The following is a 6,797-nucleotide window of genomic DNA, read 5'->3' as shown; positions in this document are numbered from 1 at the left end:
TTTCTGATGGACCTATTCCCAACCCCTTACCTGGCAGCACAGCCCTTGTAGTATAAGAGAATCCCCACTTTAATCCCTGATACCCACTTTTATAGGATGTCTGAGCTGGAAGGACCCTCATAGTGACATCAAATCCAACCTCTCCATTTCACAGATGGGCAAATCGAGGTCAGATTGGATCCAGGAACTTATACAAGGCCCCAGGTGAGATTATGCTAATGCTGGGAACAGGATCCAGATCTCCTAACTGTCCAAAAAGAAAGCATAAGAGGCTTTATCAAATGGTTTACTGAAACCTAGGAAAATAATTAAGCACTTTCCTAACCTATTAGGCAGATAATGGAGTCTTGCTGGTGTGAGGGTTGCCCTTTTTAGACTTCATTGCAGTTGAAGGTATAAGGATCAAGGACAGAAACAGTAAGATATAAGGGACTGATAATAGGACATCCACTAATGAGGCTCATAAGCTATAGCTATAGATAGGAGTAATTGTCGATAGGGCTGCAGTCCTGCCTCTGGGGACCCAATCTGCCAATATAAGTGCAAGTTTGGGTGATGCCCACAGAGAGGGTGTATGCAGATATCATTTATCCCAGAACTCTCTCTTTGCCGAACCACATGCTATCATAAGCTACCTCCTTCCCTCCCACAAAGGCCAACTCAAAGCTCACTTCCTTCAGGAAGGATTCACTGATCCAAGTTCCCAGTCACTAATGGTGCTCTGTATCCCCACCATATCTACATAACAGGCATGGTGGAAATCAGTTCTAACCCCAAAGAAATCAGCTAGTGAGCATTTTTCATTAAAAAGAAACATCTTACTCTTACCTAGATCTTTAAGGCTGCCACCAATAATAATAATAGCTTAAATTTGTTTAACATTTTGTGGTTTGCAAAGCACTTTATTTTTAAATTTTTCTTTCTTTTTTAAATCATAAAAGTATGTTATTATTTTCCAGTTATATATAAAGATAGCTCTCAACATTTTTATAACATTTTGAGTACCAAATTTTTCTCCCTCCCATTCTTCCTTTCCCTCTCTCCAAGACAGAAAGAAATCTGATATTTGTTATACATGTACATTCACATTAAACATATTTCTGCATTAGTCATGTTGTGAAAGAAGAATCAGAACAAAAGGGAGAAACCTCAAAAAAAGAAAAAAAGACAACCAAAAATGTAGAAACAGTATGATTCAATCTGAATTCAGATTCCACAGTTCTTTTTTCTGAATGTGGAGAACATTTTCTATCATGAGTCCTTTGGCATTGTCTTAGATCATTGTCTTGCTGAGAAGAGCTAAGTCTATCACAGTTGATCATCACACAATGTTGCTGTTACTGTGTGCAATGTTTTCCTGGTTCTGCTCCTCTCACTCAGCATCAGTTCATGTAAGTCCTTCCAGGTTTGTCTGAAATCATCCTGCTCATCATTTCTTATAGCACAATAGTATTCCATTATATTCATATACCACAACTTGTTTAGCCATTTCCCAATCGAAAATTTCCAATTTTTTGCCACTATAAACACTTTCCTGTGTCTGAGGACAGATTTGAACTCAGGTCCTCCTGAATCCAGGGCTGGTGCTTTATCCACTGTGCCACCTAGCTGCCCCGACCCACTTCCACTCTAAAAAATAACCCTCTACAAAGGCATGGAGAGCATCAGTGGAGGACAGACTCACACTGTTGAAATCATTGATCTCAGGAAGTGTTGAAATAATCTTCCTTACTACATTCCTTTGTACATGTGGGTCCTTTTACAAAGCATATTATATGTGTCTCATTTGGTAACAGTTTCCATTTCTATGACCCATTGGGGTTCACAAAATATTTACCTCACAGACTTGTGCTTTCAATCTTGAAAGAGATCAAGCATGGACCCACAACAGTGTATTTGTATGTCACCCAGTGAGCAGCTTTGCTAAGTTGAGAAATGGTCATCACCAGACTATTGGCCACCAGGGGAAGGTTATTGCTATCAAACAAGGAAAATGTTTGTGAAAGCACTCAATGGCTCATAAAGAGTCAGCTACTATTCAGTAAAACATGGGAATATTGAATGAAATAATGTCTATCGGAAGTATGAAACATGCCCTGCAATACTCTCCAGTGGACCATACCGGATTAAAATGTAATTGGGAAATATTTACAACATTTTTTTTTTTTAGTGAGGCAATTGGGGTTAAGTGACTTGCCCAGGGTCACACAGCTAGTAAGTGTTAAGTGTCTGAGGCCGAATTTGAACTCAGGTACTCCTGAATCCAGAGCTGGTGCTCTATCCACTGCGCCACCTAGCTGCCCCGTATTTACATTTTAAAAAACCACAGGTAATGTTCATGTGTGGTTTTCTAAGTCAATTTGCATCTTGCGGGGATCCCTAAGCTTTAGTGATCCTGTTTCTATTGGAGTTGGACAACATTGAGGTAGATTAAAGGAAGCCAGACCAAAAGAATGATATGCATGATGACTGACTGCCACAAAGTAACATCAACAATATTACGAGGTGACAAAAATCAAGTCAAATGCAATGGACAACATTTGTATTGTCCTACTGAAGTTAAGGCATCAATCAATTCACAGGCATCCTTCCTTTCTGTTGTTAAACTAGAATAGTGGAAAGTGATACGCCTCAATCTCAATCACACTATTAGGAGGCTTTGTTGAACTCTTCAGGTAATGTACTTTGGCTATTTTCCAGAAAGTGTCCATTGAGTCAAAACAAAAGGTATCATAGGCTCATAGATTTAAAGTTAGAAGTACCTTCAGAAGCCATCTAATTTAACTTCTTTATTTTACAGATGATAAAACTGAGGTCATACAGATAGAGTAGTGACAGAGAAAAGATTTTTGAACCCAGGTCTTGTGGTTCCTACTGCTGTTCCTCTTTCCACTCTATTTTTGCTGGGTGGGGTGGGGTGGGGCAATGAGGTAAATTGTCTAGGGTCACACACCTAGTGTCAAGTGTCAAGTGTCTGAGGACAGATTTGAACTCAGGTCCTCCTGAATCCAGGGCTGGTGCTTTATCCACTGCACCACCTAGCTGCCCCCTCCTCCACCTTTCCACTCTAAAAACTAACCCTCTATGAAGGCATGGAGAGCATCAGTGGAGGACAGACTCACACTGTTGAAATCATGGATCTCAGGAAGTGTTGAAATAATCTTCCGTACTCTTCCTACACCCTTCCCTGTTACCCTTTCCCTGCTTCTCTCCTTTTCACTGTTAAGAATACTAAATGTCGGGGCAGCTAGGTGGCGCAGTGGATAAGCACCGGCCCTGGAGTCAGGAGGACCTGAGTTCAAATCTGTCCTTAGACACTTAACACTTACTAGCTGTGTGACCCTGGGCAAGTCACTTAACCCCAATTGCCTGACCTAAAAAAAAAAAAATGGAAAAAAAAAAAAAAGAATACTAAATGTCACCCATTGAAAGGCCTCCACACAGCACTTAGATTCTGGTCTCACCTTCCTCTCAAAGGGCCCAGGGGATAAATAAATATCAGAAACCTCTTTAATTCCAGGCCTGGATTTTGAGGAGACAATTAAATAGTGAATAATCATTAGCAAGCAAATGAGAATGACTATATTCAGTGCTCATAGCCTTGTGAGGTGAACAAATGGTGAAATGGGGATAAGGGTGTAGGGAGTGAAGGGAAGATATGGGTTCTAGGCAGCAGAACAGTCTTTCTTCAGGGTCATCTAGATCAGGGAGTTGTGGGGATACCTGTCTGGAAGTTCCTTCCCCAGCTTTATTTCCTGTGGAAAGTGTTTCTTCGAGAGAATGGGGCTGGGATTGGCACTGGCCAAGGGGTACACAACTGGATATTTATTTACTGGTGAGCCTCCAGGGCCCATGAAGCTCCTTTGGAGAGTCCCTTAAGTTTACAACATGGACATTAAATTGGGGCTTTTGTAGCTGACTCTTGGGTAGTTTGTGGCTCAATATGAGGGGGAGTTTGCAGGGAACAAGAAGCAGTAGCACTTAACAAAAGTCATTGTGAGAAAAGAACCTCTGTTCAATTCAATTCAGAAATCTTTATTAGCACTGTGCTTGGGACTGGGAGAAACCAAGACTTTAGATAGACATATCCTGCCTTGATGAGACTTTTGATTTAATATGAAGCAAATAATTATAATTCACACAAATAATACTCTAAAGCTCACTTAATATTTTCTTCACAATAGTCCTTTGAGTCAGGTAGTACAAGTATTATTATCACTGATTTTTAGATGAAGAATCAGACTCAGAGAGATTTGCCCCAGGTTACAATGCTAAGTGTCTGAGGTTATAGTTTAACTCAGATCTTCCAATTCTAATTTCAACACTCTAACCACTATATTGGGATACCCCCTTGAGGGGGCAGAATATAAACACATATGTGCACAAGCATATGACATCCCCTTTGGGGCCTACTTCACTGTAACTTGCACTCACAGGCTGCCCTAAAAGGCTGCTCCTATTCCCAGTGCCTATGGTATAGTCTGTATATCAATATTCCTAAAACTACAGGTACTCACAAATCCCTACCAGTGAGTTTCTTCCTTATCAGTCAGCCAGTAGACACAACTAGCTAAAAGCAAAAGCATTTATTTACTGAGAAGGAATAGCAAGACCCAGAGCTATAAAATATTATTGCCAACCAGCTGGGGCACACTGACCCACAAATCTATGCAACATCCATGGTAAGACTGGGCAAAAAACTATAGTGGTAGTGAAACACACATGTAGGAAACAGATGAGACAAAGGCAACTCATCCCCCTGGTATAGCAGAGTCACAATGTTCTTTCCTCACAGAGTCCTCACAAAGCTCCCCCTTGGATACATTGTCTCTGTCAGGCAGGATGCTTAAATGGGCTTAATAGGTTTTGTTCCTTTTCCCACATTCTCAGTTGCCAAAGCTAACTCTCTGGAATCCATGATCAGCTCTCTTCTCCACTGCCAGGATCAAACTCCTGGAAGCCTTCCTTGTTACCTCTGTGTCTGTATCCATTTTGCTCTCTGCTTTAACTCATTGCTTCTATGTGTATATGTCTAATGACAGAGTATGTTTTTCTCCCATCTGCTGCATGAATTTTTTACGTTTTACATTTTGTACAAGGCCCCTTATCAATATCTCTGCCCCTGACCCCTACTACCAACTATCACACCCCTCACTGTTTCCCAGATTTGGGGATATTGGTTTGGGTCAACAGGTGTTCATGTCTCTGGCTTGGGACCCCATCCGGTGTATTCTCTCGCATATCAAGCCAGTTTGACATACAAATATACCAGTAAAAAGCATTGAATGAAAACAGAAGACATTAAATTAAATGGCCTCGCTTTACCTTAAGTCCACAATTTTTAAGTTCCTTTGTTTTGTACTCTGGCCTGGTAGATGGAGATCTAGCAGTGCCCGACTGCTTGATTTAAAGTGTTACATACAAGGGTCTGCTTTGAAAGAAGCATACACTTGCTTTTAAGCTCTTGGGCCAGTCTTCTCAACAGACAGAAGCTGGAACTTTGTGTCCCTATACATGTGTCAGCTAGTTAGTTGGTTAAGGGACACACACCTCTAAACAGAACACATAGGGGAAGTGAGTCAAAGCAAAGAGCCAAGACACACTATCCTCACATAGACATGGTACTTCTGCACTGGCTGCCTCCTATCCTGGGAATGAAGTCCTCCTTTCCCTCTGCCTCTTAGAGGCTCTCCTTGTCTTTAAGATACAGTTCAGGGCGGGCAGCTAGGTGGCACAGTGGATAGAGCACCAGCCCTGGAGTCAGGAGGACCAGAGTTCAAACCCAGCCTCAGACACTTAACCCTTACTAGCTGTGTGACCCTGGGCAAGTCACTTAACCCCAATTGCCTCACAAAAAACAAAAACAACCCCCCCCTCCAAAAAAAAGATACAGTTCAGGGGGCAGCTAGGTGGCGCAGTGGATAGAGCACCGGCCCTGGAGTCAGGAGTACCTGAGTTCAAATCCGACCTCAGACACTTAACACTTACTAGCTGTGTGACCCTGGGCAAGTCACTTAACCCCAATTGCCTCACTGAAAAAAAAAAAAGATACAGTTTAGGCATCACCTTCTATATGAAGCCTTTCCTGATGCCCCTTCCAACTGCTACCCACTTGGAGTGTATTTTGTGTATGTGTTTAGGTGTATATATATATATATATATATATATATATATATATATATATATATATATGTCTGTGTGTGTATGTATGTCTATTTACTAACTTATGCTATATATTTGTATGTATTTGTTGTCTCCTCATTAAAATGTAAGCTCATTAAGAGTATATATGTTTTGCATGGCTTCACATATATAATAGGTATGGCATTTCTTTCGGTCTCAATGAGTTGGGGGAGGAGCTGGAGGCATGGAGAAAATTTGGAACACAGAATTAAAAAAAAATAAATGAGTCAATTTGTCAGTTTAAAAAAGAGTAGGGTTTGTTTTATTCCTTGCATTTGTATCTCCGGGATCTAGCATATTACCTGTCACATAGTAGGTATTAAATAAATACTTGTTAGTTGACTGACTGGTGAATTGACCTATGGTTCAATGGTCCTCTTAAAAAAAATAAATAACAGGCCAGAGAGGGGAGAGGAACTTGCCCAGAACACATTAGTTAGTGACAGATCTAGGACCTAAAACAAGATCTCCTGACATTGGTGGTTTTTTCCTACCCTGCTCCCCCCTCCCCTGAAACACATTCTCTCTCCCTGCTCCCAGTTAATCAAGATAAGTCCTGTTGGGGTCTTGGTTCAATGTTCCTTTCCATCTTATTTGGCATAATTTTACCATAT

Source organism: Dromiciops gliroides, chromosome 6 (genome assembly GCF_019393635.1).
Source record: "Dromiciops gliroides isolate mDroGli1 chromosome 6, mDroGli1.pri, whole genome shotgun sequence".
Classification (NCBI taxonomy): domain Eukaryota; kingdom Metazoa; phylum Chordata; class Mammalia; order Microbiotheria; family Microbiotheriidae; genus Dromiciops; species Dromiciops gliroides.
This window is presented reverse-complemented; position numbering follows the sequence as displayed.